The sequence below is a fragment of the Dendrobates tinctorius genome, unplaced genomic scaffold, assembly GCF_039654945.1.
Source record: "Dendrobates tinctorius isolate UK_male_01 unplaced genomic scaffold, ASM3965494v1 ptg000154l, whole genome shotgun sequence".
Taxonomy (NCBI): Eukaryota; Metazoa; Chordata; class Amphibia; order Anura; family Dendrobatidae; genus Dendrobates; species Dendrobates tinctorius.
Window position 1 is genome coordinate 22039792 of NW_027361821.1, and position 14866 is coordinate 22054657.

The window sequence follows — 14866 nt, forward strand, 5'->3', positions numbered from 1 at the left end:
ACTCAGGCCCTGAGCAAAGGAAGGGGCGGCCTGATATAGGGCATAGCACCTCCTCTTCCAGGTCAGGACCAGGGGAGCACTTCCGGGTTCAGATCCACAGGATAAAAGAGCACAGTCACATGATCAGAGTTCCAGACATGACGAGACGACTGCAGATCCAGTGCTGAAACCTAGACAGGTCACATGATCAGAGTTCTAGACATGACGAGATGATTGCCGAACCAGACAGTGCAGGATCCTAGGAAAGGTCACATGATCAGCGTTTCAGACATGACGAGATGATTGCAGAACCAGACAGTGCGGGATCCAGGCAGGAACACATGATCAGGAATCCTAGACATGACGAGAAGATCACAGAAGGCAGAGCAGAAACGCAGGCATCCTGCAGCTCAGACATGAGGTGAGTGTGCACACTGCTCTAGTGAACATGCAGGACAGCAGACAAGATATGCGCATGCACATCGCTCCAGGAGTTCTTGAGACAAAAACAGACATGGCAGACTTGACAAACATGACATCGGGTTTCGCCGATCGAAACCCGACCATAGCGTGAGGTCGGCCATGAGGTCAACAAAGTCGCGTTTCAAATAATGCTTCCAGCGCCTTTTCTCAGCCAGTGATGGAGGACGCACACTGTGGGCAACGCGATGACATGGGCAGCGGCCACCACCATCTTAGAGAAGGTCATTGAAATGATTGGCTGGCTTTGTGTGGCATCACAGTGGGTATAAAAGGCCGTGACCGCCATCTTACTTCTGCCGATCTTAGAATAGGGAGAGGTGCTGCTGCTGCTGATTCTGAATAGATAGGGAGAGCGTTAGACAGGGAAGAAGAAAAACAAAATTGCTTCTGCTGATAGCGCTTTTCACTGTACAGTTAGTGTGCAGTGAAATGGGAGGAATTTTGTTGTGTGCAACAGCGCTGGTGGTGATTAGGCTGCCTTTTAAGGCTACCTGCTAGCTGCATTGCTGTGTGCGTGTGCTCAGTGCTGTTCAAACTGCTTTTTTCAAAGCACTCCAACTTTTATTATTTTGTTCTGGTGAGTTACTGAGCGTTCATTTTTTCACACACCATATAGCGGTGTACGCTCCTCACACACTACCGTGTACCACCTTGTATCATGGACAAATAGAAGCTATCTGTGTGTGACTCTGGAAAAACAAGTCGAGGAGATTTTCCATTTTTCCAGACCTACACCTTAGAGAGCTGTCTGCTTTTCAAACAGTTTTGTATATCTGCTGTTTGATTATAGTCAAAACTAGACAGAGACAGCGTGTGTCAGTCCGTATAAAAATAGATGGAGATTGACAATATTCCATTCACACACCGTATAGTGGTGTACGCTCCTCACACACAACCGTATACTGGCTGGTATCACGGACAAATAGAAGCTATCTGGGTGTGACTCAGAAAAAACAAGTCGAGGAGATTTTCCATTTTTCCAGACCTACACCTTAGAGAGCAGTCCGCTATTCAAACAGTTTCGTTTAGCTGCTGTTTGATGATGGTCAAAACTAGACAGATACAGCGTGTGTCAGTCCGTATACAAATAGACGGAGATTGACAATTTTCCATACACACATTGAATATCTGCTGTTCGCATTACAGTCACATCTATAATGACTCAGCGTGTGTTTGTGTAACACTCCGTAAATACATATATGGATATTGTTAGTTACACAAAAAACGTCTACAGCTGTACACTTCTGATACAGTTCCGTATATCTGCTTGTTGGATTACGGTCAAATACATACTGTGAGAGCGTGTGTGACTAACAGAATATATATGTAGATTTAATTTTTTTTAATACACCTTACACAGGTGGACGCTCCTCATACAGTACCATCTCTCTGCTGGTATTTTTGGAACAATTTCCCAAACATGAGGAAGTATAGTGAAAGAGGCCGCGGACGTGGGCAGGGAGGCGCAGCTGGTACTGATGGTGGTGGTGCATCGGCTGGTTCTGGCAAAAGCACAATAGCAGCTGAAACAAGAGGTGTTGAGCCTGCGTTATCATCTGGCCCAAGAAGGCCTGTAAGGTTACCTTTTCTTGGAGTAGGAAAACCGCTTTTAAAGCTGGAGCATCAGGAACAGGTTTTGGCGTACATTGCCGAAACAGCCACCAGCTCTATTGCCTCCTCTTCTGAACGTTCAAAACCTGCAAGCACAGAGTCGTCAGTGCAGGGTTCTGGTCAGGAAAAACACCTTTCCTTGTGTCCTTCACCCCCACCAAAAGTTAAGGATGCGGCAGCCCACACTTCAGATTACTCTATGGAGCTGTTTTCACATACCATGCCTGGGTTATCCAGTCAAATCCTGAATTCCTCAGTCCAAGATGAATCTGACATGGAGTGCACTGATGCACAGCCACTGCTAGATGATTCTGCTGGTACATTGACCCAGAGCACTACATTGCCCTCGCAGTCTATTGAGCCAGAATCTGACCCTGATGAAACTCAGGTGCCCCTTCCTGCATACTATACCACCTTACACGGTGATACAGAGGAAGGTAAAGAGGAAGGTGCAGATTACTTTGAAGAGGAGGTGATGGATGTCCCAGTTCTTGACCAGGATTGGCATCCATTGGGGGAGGAGGGTGGCGCTGGCAATAGTTCAGATAAGGAGAAGGATCCGCAGCAGGCATTGACATCTCAGCAGCGGTTATCTGGCAGGCCCGTAGCTGTCCCAAAACGTGGACCAAAAACTAAAAAGTTGCAGGACAGCTTGGCCAGATGGTCAACTTAGCACAGCGTGCAAGGCCAGAAAATGTATACCATAGTAGGAAGAGTGCAGTGTGGCACTTCTTTTTCCAAAATCCTACTGATGAGGCAAAGGTTACCTGTAAGAAGTGCGGAAGGACCTTTAAACAACTCAGAAATTTGAATACCAGTTGCATGCTTAGACATTTAATCAACATGCACTTGCAAGCGTGGACGGACTACAAAACCTCAGGGAGCACATGTGCACCTGCTCCGACTGAAGGTAGCCAGCAACGCTCCATTGCTTCCCCCACTGTAAGACCACCGCCACCATTAAGCACACCACCAGCACTAAATATGGAGGTGTCGTCGCAAGGGCAAAGCACTCAGGGAATCACAATGGTTTTGCAACACAACACTGAATCTAGGCCATCACCACCAATACCATCACCAACCCCCTCTCACTCTGTCCTGTCTACCGCTACTTCCCCCATATGCAGCTCTCCAGTCCAGTTCACCCAACCAGACACTCTGAGTAGGACAAGAAAGTACTCATCCTTTCATCTGCGTACACTGTGTTTGAATGCCTACATTGCCAAACTAATCTCATTAGAGATGATGCCCTACCGTTTGGTTGAAAGCGAAGCTTTCCGCGAGCTCATGGCCTACGCTGTCCCATGCTATGACCTACCCAGTCGGCAATTCTTTTCTCGAAAAGCCATCCCTGCCCTCCACCGGCATGTGAAAGACTGCATTGTCCATGCACTAAAACAGTCAGTGAGTGGAAAGGTGCTCCTCAAAACAGATGCATGGACCAGTAGGCATGGCCAGGGCTGTTACGTGTCCATCACTGCGAACTGGGTTAATGTGGTGGATGCAGGATCCACAGGGGACAGCGGCAGTGGAACAGTGCTGCCTAGCCCACGGTATAGGAAACAGTTGGCTGTAGGCTTTCTACCCTCCTCCATCAGTGAAAGCTCGTCCACAAAGCTCGTCCACAGAGCGCAGTCGCACGAGCACTCCATCCGCAGCTGGCAGTGTTGCACATGAGGTGTCCCACTATCAAACAGCTAGTGGTAGGCGTAAGCAGGCTGTGTTAAAGATGAGGTCTTTGGGCGACAACAGACACACTGCGGTGGTACTGGCCGACTATTTGCAGCGACAAACTGAGTCATGGCTGGGCAGTCTACATCTTGAGGCAGGCAAGGTTGTCAGTGATAACGGTCGTAATTTTGTGGCAGCTATAGCCCGTGCAAAACTCACACACATACGTTGCCTGGCTCACACTTTGAACCTGGTGGTGCAGTGCTTCCTTAATAATTATCCGGAGTTAACATCCCTGCTACATAAGGTGCGAAGACTGTGCTCGCACATTCATTGCTCAAACGTCCACTCCACTCGTATGCAGAAGCTGCAGCGATTGCTCCACCTCCTCAAGCACCGCCTAATCATAGACGTTGCAACAAGGTGGAACTCCAACTTGCGCATGGTTGAGAGGCTGTGCGAACAGAGGCAGGCTGTAATGCATTTGTGGGAGGATACATGGGCAGGCAGTTTGAGGGAAGACATGGAATTGTCGGGTGTGCAGTGGTCAAAGCTGAAAGACCTCTGTAAAGTCCTTCAGTGTTTTGAGGTATGCACACGGCTGGTAAGCGCAGACGACGACATCATAAGCATGAGCATCCCACTTATGCGTCTGCTCATGCAAACTTTGACGCACATTAAGGATCATGCGTCTGCAGCGGAGGAGGGAGGCCTTGATGACAGTCAGCCATTGTCTGGTCAGGGAACTGTCCTGGACCAGGTGGAGGAAGAAGAGGAAGAGGAGGAGGATGAGGGGGATGATTATTTTGGGCAGGAGGATGCTTCTCAGGGGGCAAGAGAAAATTTTGGCATTCCAAGGTCAGGACATTGTTTGTGCATGACTGTAGGGATTTGGATTTGCCAGAAAGTGCTCCTCCACCCAGCAGTGGCAGTGCAGCATTGACAACTGGATCATTGGCCCACATGTGCGATTATGCCTTGCGGATCCTAAACAGGGACCCCCGCATTGCCAAAATGATGAGGGATGACGGCTACTGGCTGGCCAGCATCCTTGATCCATGCTACAAAGGCAATTTACACAACATCATGCCACAGAAGAACCTAGAGATAATATTGGCTAACAAGCAAGCAACTCTGGTAAACCGTTTGTTTGAGGCTTTCCCAGCACACAGCAGCGGTGCTGGTTCTCCCACGAGCCGTAGTGGGCACAATGGAAAAGGTGTTCGTGGTGCACACAACCGAAGTGGCGTTGGAGACAGGGGTTTCATGACCATGTTGTGGAATGATTTCTCAAGTACTGCTCACACGACTGCAAATACTGCATCGATTAAAAGTGACAGGAGACAGCAGTTGACAACTATGGTTACAAACTAATTCTCCTCCCATATCTATGTTCTCCCTCACAGGTCATTCCCCTTTGACTATTGGGCCTCTAAACTGGACACCTGGCCTGAATTGGCACAATATGCCTTACAGGAGCTCGCTTGCCCTGCTGCTAGTGTGTTATCTGAAAGAGTCCTCAGTGCTGCTGGATCAATCCTGACAGAAAAAAGGACCCGACTGTCGACCCAAAATGTTGATGATCTAACCTTCATTAAAATGAACCATGCATGGGTTTCAAAGGATTTTATCCTACCTTCCCCTGATGACACATAGGTTACCAGAAAACTGCCTCGCTTTTGTCCTCCTCTTCCTCGGACTTGTCCAATTCCGCCCTTTGCAGCAGCTGAATGTCCAGCCAACACATCAACATATGCCATTTTTAAAACCTCCCTAAGTGGGCTGCCCACCCACACCCCCAATGGCTGGGGTCAACACCTGGCGCACCAGGGCAAGTGCCGTTGCTCTGAACAGGTGGATGGGCCCACTGATGCCTGACTGCACTGGCACAGGGCCCCTCATAGTACAATACAGTTTCTCTGACAGTGGGGGGCTCACTCGCCGTCAGACACACCAGCGTACTATGATGGGCCCTGTGCCAGTACTATCGACCACGAGTGTGCCCCCCCTGCTTGGTCATTGCCACAGCACTTGCAAGTTGCAATACTTACCTCTTCCTGCTCCACCACTGTGTAGTTTGGGCAGTTAAATCCTTCACAGGGACGGCCACTAGAAATTTGGTGTATTGATCGATGATGGTTAAGATGTAGCTATGGCCTGTCCTGCTGGCCTCTACCTTCAGATGATCAATGGCTACCATTTGTAATGGACGTCAACTTACAAGCGGATGCAGTGGTGCTTTATGATCACCTTTCACAGTTGTGATAGTCACAGACATGTGACATTCCTGCCACCATTTTTCAATGTATCCTCTAATGCCAATCCAATAGAATCGCCTACGGCCTGTGGCTTCTGACTTTTGCACTCCAAAATGACCAGACACATCATGATAGGCAGTGAGGACCATGTCTACATCTCTCCCTGTGATCACAATTTGATGGAGACGAGTAACGTTGATGTGATCCACGCTGCTGCGATAAAGCAATCCTTTCTTCACAAAGAACCGTTTTCTCTGTCTCCACAGACACAGTAATTCAGGGTCTGCATCGCCTCTGCAACTTCTACTGGGAGGTTTTCCCGCGATGAGTAATTCCCAAATTTCTGCTAACACTCGACTTTCCGTCTGTACTTGTATCCATGTAGTTTCCAGTAGCGGAGAGTCTGGACTGGCTTACTGAGATTGAAATATATGCGAAGATTTAAAAGTACCACAACATTGTATACTGTTGTACGCTTCGACTACCTTTCCCTTTTTCTACTTTTTAAATTCTGGTGTAATACATAGTGAACCTGTGAGTGTCTGTGTCTGACTCCGGAAGTATAGGCGGAAATTTACAATTACCCCTAGCCTTTGTTCAAAATTTTGTGTTACGGTATCATCCATAGTGAGTGAGCGTGTGTGGTTTACGCCTTCTATATATACGGTGAATCGGAGATACCAATTTTTACCCTATACTCGATACAGCTTGTATCTTGTTATACAGTACCTTTGTTCGACAATTAGTATTACGGTCAAATCCATACTGAGTAAGTGTCTGAGAGTGACTACGGGACTATGTATACGAAGATTTCAATTGTACCCTATAATATATATACTTGCTATCTTGTTATCCGGTACCTTTTTTATTACATTTTTTATTATGGTCAAACCCAGACTGAGTGAGCATCTGAGGGTGACTCCGGAAATATATACCGAGATTTCAAATTTAGCCAACACTGTATAAAGCTGTATGCTTCTGATACAGTAACCTTTTTAACTATTTAGATTCTGGTGTAATCCATAATGAGCCTGTGAACATCTGCCTGTTACTCCAGCAATATATTACGAGCTTTAAGATTACCCCAACAATGTATACAGCTGTACGCTTGTGTTACATTACCCATTTACAGCTTTTCATATTCTTGTGTAATCCATACTGGGCCTGAGAGCGTTTGTGTCTGCCTCCTGAAATGTATACGGAGATTCAGAATGTTTACACTATACTATATATACCTTGTATCTGGTGATACTGTACCCTTTTTCAACTTTTTATTTTATTGGGTAATCCATACTGAGCCTGTGAGCATCTGTGCATGACTCATGAAATATATACAGAGATTTACTGTTATCCCTAGACTGTATAGAGCTGTACGCTTCTGATACAGTACCATATATCTGCTGGTATTTTCCAAAACATGAGGAAGTATGGTAGAAAAGGATGCAGACGTGGGCGTGGGGGGCCACCTGGTACTGATGGTGGTGGTGGTGCATCTGCTGGTAGTGCCAAAAACACAATTGCAGCTAAGGCAGGAAGTGTTGAGCCTGCATCATGGTGTAGCTCTGGAAGGCCTGTAAGGCTCCATTTTCTGGGAGTAGGTAGACTGCTTTTAAAGCCGGAGCATCAGGAACTGTTTTTGCCTTACATTTTTTGAAACAGCCTCCAGCTCTATCGCCTCCTCTTCTGAAGTTTAAAAAAATGCAAGCACTGAGTCATAAGTGCAGGCTTCTGGTCAGGAGCAACCCCTTTCCTTGTGTCCTTCACCCACCCCAAAAGTGAAGGATGTGGCAGCACACACTTCAGATTACTCCATGGAGCTCTTTTCACATACTCTGCCTGGGTTAATTAAAAATGGGGATCACCATGTACTGGAGCATTCCAAATGGGGGACATCAGACACTGGAGTAGCACTTACGGGGCCCATTATACACTGGAGCATTAGAAATGGGGCCCATTATATATGGAGCATTATTAGGGCCCATCATACACTGGAGCATCATCCAAGAGGCCCATCTTATACTGGAGCATTATAAATGGGGAAGATCATACACTGGAGCAGCATCTATGGGGCACATTATACAGTGGAGCATTAGAAATGGGGCCCATTATATTTGGAGCTTTATTAGGGCCCATCATACACTGGAGCATCATCCATGAGGCCCATCATATACTGGAGCATTCCAGATTGGGGATATCAGACACAGGAGCTGCATTTACGGGGCCCATTATGCACTGGAGCATGAGAAATGGGGCCCATTATATATGGAGCATTATTAAGGCCCATCATACACTGGAGCATCATCCATGAGGCCCATCATATACTGGAGCATTCCAGATTGGGGACATCAGATACTGGAGCAGCATTTATGGGGCCCATTATACACTGGAGCATGAGAAATGGGGCCCATTATATATGGAGCATTATTAGGGCCCATCATACACTGGAGCATCATCCATGAGGCCCATCATATACTGGAGCATTCCAGATTGGGGACATCAGACACTGGAACAGCATTTACGGGGCCCATTGAACACTGGAGCATTAGAAATGGGGCCCATTATATATGGAGCATTATTAGGGCCCATAGTACACTGGAGCATCATCCATGAGGTCCATCATATACTGGAGCATTATAAATGGGGCAGATCAGACACTGGAGCAGCATCTATGGGGCACATGATACACTGGAGCATTAGAAATGGAGCCCATTATATATGGAGCATTATTTGGGCTCACAAGACACTGGAGCATCATGCATGGGGCCCATCATATACTGGAGCATTATAAATGGGGGAGATCAGACACTGGAGCAGCATCTATGGGGCACATTATACACTGGAGCATTACAAATGGGGCCCATTATATATGGAGCATTATTTGGGCCCATAACACACTGGAGCATCGTCCATGTGGACCATCATATACTGTAGCATTATGTGGAGCTCATCATATACTGTATGGAACATTATATGTGACCAATTATTCTGTATGGAGAAATATATGAGGCTCATTATTCTGTATTCTGGAGGTCCAAGTCATTATTGCGCGGCCACTGACCCATTATGGAAAAATTAAAGACTTTGGAGTGTCAAGTTCTCCCATAGGCCCCAATATCTACAACTATAAACCTGTATGTGCTGTCGACCAGAGCCAACAGCACTACAGAAAAAACTGTTTATAATTATAATATTGGGAGCGTGAGTTTGGTGGCTTATGCACATGGATGTGCTTTCCATCCACAGATCCAATGCAGTTTAGAAACTGGCACGTGTTGTAGGGAACAAACCACTACAACCAAAGGAATGGATCAGTGTATTTCCCTAAAACACATGTAAAAATCATCATCAACATAGAGGAGTAATACATACTGTAAAGTAAGTAAAAAGCGCTGCTCTGCAGAGATACACTTGTGCATCTTGGTGTTCTTGAAGGTGATCCCAGGGCGCACAGTCTCCAGTAGATTGTCAAATGTGGGCACGCTCATTCGACAATACTGGTAGAACTTGTCAGGATAGGTGCGTAGAGAAGCATACAGATGGTGGAATGGTCTTTAGCCAGCCGTCACCTCATTAGCAGATGTACCCACATTCATCTCCGCCTCCTTGGATCCACAATCACTGGGAAATCCCCAAAACGTTGGGGCAAAACCCAGTGGAAAAGAACCCGCTCAGTAGTGTTGACAGTAAGCCTGTCTGACATGTTTCTGTACTGAGACTGGTAGCAAAAGGCCAGTATGGGGCATATAATAGTAGCTTGCAGGTGTGCAGGTGAGACCGGCAGCCTAAGGCTAATATGGGGCTTATAGAAGTAGGTTGCAAGTGTGCAGGGCTGAACGCGGTATCCACCGCCGTTTGGAAGCTTACGGGCCTTTTGCTACCGGTCTCAGTACAGACATTTTCTACAGGTATATTTTTACACCGGTCTCAGTACAGACATCTTCCACAGGCAAATTTGCTTCAGCAATCCAGCAGGAACCTCTCCTCATTTCCTTATGGAATATATTGCATCTAATTGAATTACCAGCACAGCACACCTTAAGGGTAGCTGGAAGCCTGCTTTATGCCTACACCATATTTGGAAGCAGGAACTTACAAAAAAATTATTTTGCTCGTGGACATACGTTTGTTCATACTATATAGACAGCAGTCGGACTGACGAAGGCCAAGTGTAGGCCGAAACGTCTTTTTGTAGGACTGCACATAAATAAAAACTTCACTTAAAAAGGACAATTCAGTTGACTGCCAAGTTACTTTATTATGTCTGACATGTTTGACACAAAGAAGCAATACCAAAACATAAGCACAGACTCTAATGCAAAGATTGGAGGGTGGATCCTGTTGTTGAGCCAATAAATAGGGTTGATAATTAGGAATTTAAATTTTTTTCAGGCCATGGATCTGTTATATGTCCATTTTGCAAGGCTACGATAAATTCACGGCATACGCATGACATATGGATGCCATACAGATGTCACACAGATACATAGATGCGAGGAAATTGCATCATCGCATTGCAAACGGATTACATATGGATCACCATATGGAGAATATTGTTGTGATTCTCGGCCGAGAGAATCAGAGCAATTCTTCATACGGCAAGTGTGACTCCGGCCTAATTCACATGTTATTATCACTGATCTCAATGTATGTAGTAAGCTGCATGGCTCCCTTTTTCATGAAAAGGACACATGTATGATATCTGCCAATTGTGCCGGTAGGTATCTATGAACATAATGTCACCTGTGCAGGTTAACACCTGATGCGAAAGTGAATGGTACCGTTTAAGATATTAAGTAGTACAAATTTTAAACCTATTTACAAAAAATAAATGTCCATTTAAGAGTAGACATTTACGTTATCCCATGTTAAGATGGTAAGTGACTATGTGTAAGAAAAAAAATAACATTATAGGTAAATGTAGAGACGTGCTGCAGCAAATGCCATTTTAAAGTATTGCGCTAGTTACATTTTTACCTGTATCACATCACAGCACTATATTTAATTGCAGAGGACCCACAAATAATTTGTAATTAGTAGAGTTGAGCGAAACGGGTCGAAAAAATTCAAAATTCGCCGACTTTTGGCAAAGTCGGGTTTCATGAAACGAAACCCGACCCTAGGATGAGGTCGGCCACGAGGTCGGCGACTTACGCGCCAAAGTCGCGTTTCAAAAGTTTGTTTTGCGCTCTTTTTCAGCCAATCAGGATCCACGGACACTGTGGGCAACGTGATGACATAGGCACGGGTCACCACCATCTTTCAGAAGGGCATGCAAGTGATTGGCTTGCTTTGGTGGGCGTCACAGGGGGTATAAAAGGGCGTGCACGCCGACCGCCATCTTACTTCTGCCGATCTTAGCATAGGGAGAGGTTGCTGCTGATTCTGTAGGGAGAGCGTTAGGCAGGGAAGAAGACAAAAAAACTGCTTCTGCTGCTAGCGATTTGGCCTGCACAACACACCAGTCACTGTGTGTGCAGTGCAAGGGGAGGCTATATAGTGGTGTATCAGTGGTGTTGGTTGTTGGGCTGCCTTCTAAGGCTTCCTGACAGGCTGGCATTCCTGTTAACCCACTGCTCCGCAAACTGCTTTTTTAAAAGCAATCCAATCTCCCTTATCCTCTAGTCACTTTGGTCACAGCTGCGCCATCGAGCCTGTCACATAGCGCTCAGATATTCATTGGGCCTCAAACTGCTTTTTTAAAAGCAATCCCAATTTTTTTTTTTTGTCCTGCTGAGAAGAAAAAAAAACTGCTTCTGCTGCTGATAGCAATTTGGCCTGCACAACACACCAGTCACTGTGTGTGCAGTGCAAGGGGAGGCTATATTGTGGTGTATCAGTGGTGTTGGTTGTTGGGCTGCCTTTTAAGGCTTCCTGACAGGCTGGCATTGCTGTTTACCCACTGCTCCGCAAACTGCTTTTTTAAAAGCAATCCAATCTCCCTTATCCTCTAGTCACTTTTGTCACAGCAGTGCCATCGAGCCTGTCACATAGCGCTCAGATATTCATTGGGCCTCACACAATCCAAAAGTGTCCAGTGTCGAAAAGTGTGTGCAGAGATTCAAAATCTCACGTATCCTCTAGTCACTTAGGTCACAGCTGTGCCATCGAGCCTGTCACATAGCGCTCAGATATTCATTGGGCCTCACACAATCCAAAAGTGTCCAGTGTCCAAAAGTGTGTGCAGAGATTCAAAATCTCACTTATCCTCTAGTCACTTAGGTCACAGCTGTGCCATCGAGCCTGTCACATAGCGCTCAGATATTCATTGGGCCTCACACAATCCAAAAGTGTCCAGTGTCCAAAAGTGTGTGCAGAGATTCAAAATCTCACTTATCCTCTAGTCACTTAGGTCACAGCTGTGCCATCGAGCCTGTCACATAGCGCTCAGATATTCATTGGGCCTCACACAATCCAAAAGTGTCCAGTGTCCAAAAGTGTGTGCAGAGATTCAAAATCTCACTTATCCTCTAGTCACTTAGGTCACAGCTGTGCCATCGAGCCTGTCACATAGCGCTCAGATATTCATTGGGCCTCACACAATCCAAAAGTGTCCAGTGTCCAAAAGTGTGTGCAGAGATTCAAAATCTCACTTATCCTCTAGTCACTTAGGTCACAGCTGTGCCATCGAGCCTGTCACATAGTGCTCAGATATTCATTGGGCCTCACACAATCCAAAAGTGTCCAGTGTCTAAAAGTGTGTGCAGAGATTCAAAATCTCACTTATCCTCTAGTCACTTAGGTCACAGCTGTGCCATCGAGCCTGTCACATAGCGCTCAGATATTCATTGGGCCTCACACAATCCAAAAGTGTCCAGTGTCCAAAAGTGTGTGCAGAAATTCAAAATCTCCCCTGTCCTATAGACACCTTGTACCTTGTTTTACATACTATATAGTTTGTTGGATTTTGTCTACATTTCTACCAAAAATGAGGAAGGCTGGTGGAAGAGGCCGTAGAATTGGGCGGGGGTTGGCAGCTGGTAATGATGGTGTTGGTGGTGGATCTGATGGTAGTGGCAAGAGCAAAATAGGACCGAATGCAGGAGGTGTTGAGCCTGCGTCATCGTCTGGCTACATAAGGCCTCGAACGCTTAGTTTTCTAGGAGTTGGCAAACCGCTTTTAAAGCCAGAGCATCAGGAAAAAGTTTTGTCTTACATTGCTGACTCAGCCTCCAGCTCTATCGCCTCCTCTTCTTCAGTTGTAAAAAGTAAAAGCACTGAGTCGTCATTGGAGGCTCATGTTCATGAACCACACCTTTCCTTGTGTCCTTCACCCCAACCAAGATTGAAGGATGACGCAGGCCATACTACTGATTACTCCATGGAGCTGTTTTCACATACCATGCCTGGATTATCAAGTCAAATGGTGAATTACCCAGGCCAAGATGAATCTGACATGGAGTGCACTGATGCACAGCCGCTGATGGATGATTCTGCTGGTACATTCACTCAGAGCACTACATTGTCCTCGCAGTGTACAGAGCCAGATTCTGACCCTGATGAGACTCAGGTGCCCCTTCCCGCACACTATACCACCATACACGGTGACACAGAGGAAGGTGCACATGACATAGAAGAGGAGGTGATGGATGACCCAGTTGTTGACCCAGATTGGCATCCATTGGGGGAAGAGGGTGCTGCTTCCAATAGCTCAGATGAGGAGCATCCACAGCAGACATCGACATCGCAACAGCTGTTATCTGGCAGGCCCGGAGCACTCCAAAGACAGGTTCCAAACTTCAAAAGAGTTGCTGGACAGCTTGTCCAGAGGGTCAAAAGATCACAGCGTGCTAGGCCGCAAAATGTCTGCCAAAGTAGGAAGAGTGCAGTGTGGCACTTTTTTGAACAAAATCCTCATGATCAGGCCAAGGTTATCTGTAAGAAGTGCGCAAAGACCTTTAGCCGAGGGAAAAATCTGAAAAATTTGAATACCAGTTGCATGCTTAGACATTTAACCAGCATGCACTTGCAAGCGTGGACACAACACCAAACTTCAAGTGCCACATGTGCAACTGATCACAACGAAGGTAGTCATCAATGCTACATTGTTTCCCCCACTGTAAGCCCACCGGTTAGCACAGCAGCAAATGTTGAGGTGTCGTTGCAAGGCCACAGCAGTCAGGGAATCCCACTGTTATATCAATGAAAGACTGATTCTAGGCCATCAGAAAGAACACCAACTCCATCACCATCATCAACCCTCTCTCAGTCCGCCCTGTCCACCGTTACTTCCACCATATGCAGCTCTCAAGTCCAGCTCACCCTCCCAGACACTATGAGTAGGTCAAGAAAGTACTCAGTCTTTCATCCGCGTACACTGGGTTTGAACGCCCACATTGCCAAACTAATCTCGTTTGAGATGATGCCCTTTCGGTTGGTGGAAAGCACAGCTTTCCGCGAACTCATGGCCTATGCAGTACCACGCTATGACCTACCCAGTCGCCACTTCTTCTCTCGCAAAGCCATCCCAGCCCTCCACCATCATGTGAAAGACCGCATTGTCCATGCACTCAAGCAGTCAGTGAGCGGAAAGGTGCACCTCACAACTGATGCATGGTCCAGTCGGCATGGCCAGGGCCGTTACGTGTCGATCACTGTGCACTGGGTTAATGTGGTGGATGCAGGGTCCACAGGGGACAGCGGTGGTGGGACAGTGCTGCCTAGCCCATGGTATAGGAAACAGTTGGCTGTAGGCGTTCCACCCTCCTCCTCCTCCAGAAGCGAAAGCTCGTCCACAGAGCGCAGTCGTACGAGCACTCCATCTGCAGCTGCCACTGTTGCACACGATGTGTCCCCCTATCGAGCAGCTAGTGGAAAGCGTCAGCAGGCTGTGTTGCAGATGATGTGTTTGGGCGACAGACATACCG

At 46.7% G+C, this 14866-nt stretch overlaps 1 protein-coding gene across 1 annotated transcript in view; it reads left to right on the plus strand.

The window, feature by feature from the left end:
- The first annotated feature begins 220 nt into the window (after positions 1-220).
- SERTM2 (serine rich and transmembrane domain containing 2) overlaps positions 221-14866 on the plus strand; it is a 187589-nt gene continuing 172943 nt past the window's right edge. Inside the window, exon 1 of the mRNA XM_073547664.1 lies at positions 221-400. The gene's annotated coding sequence lies outside the window, so the exon portion shown is untranslated. The remainder of the gene's footprint in view (positions 401-14866) is intronic.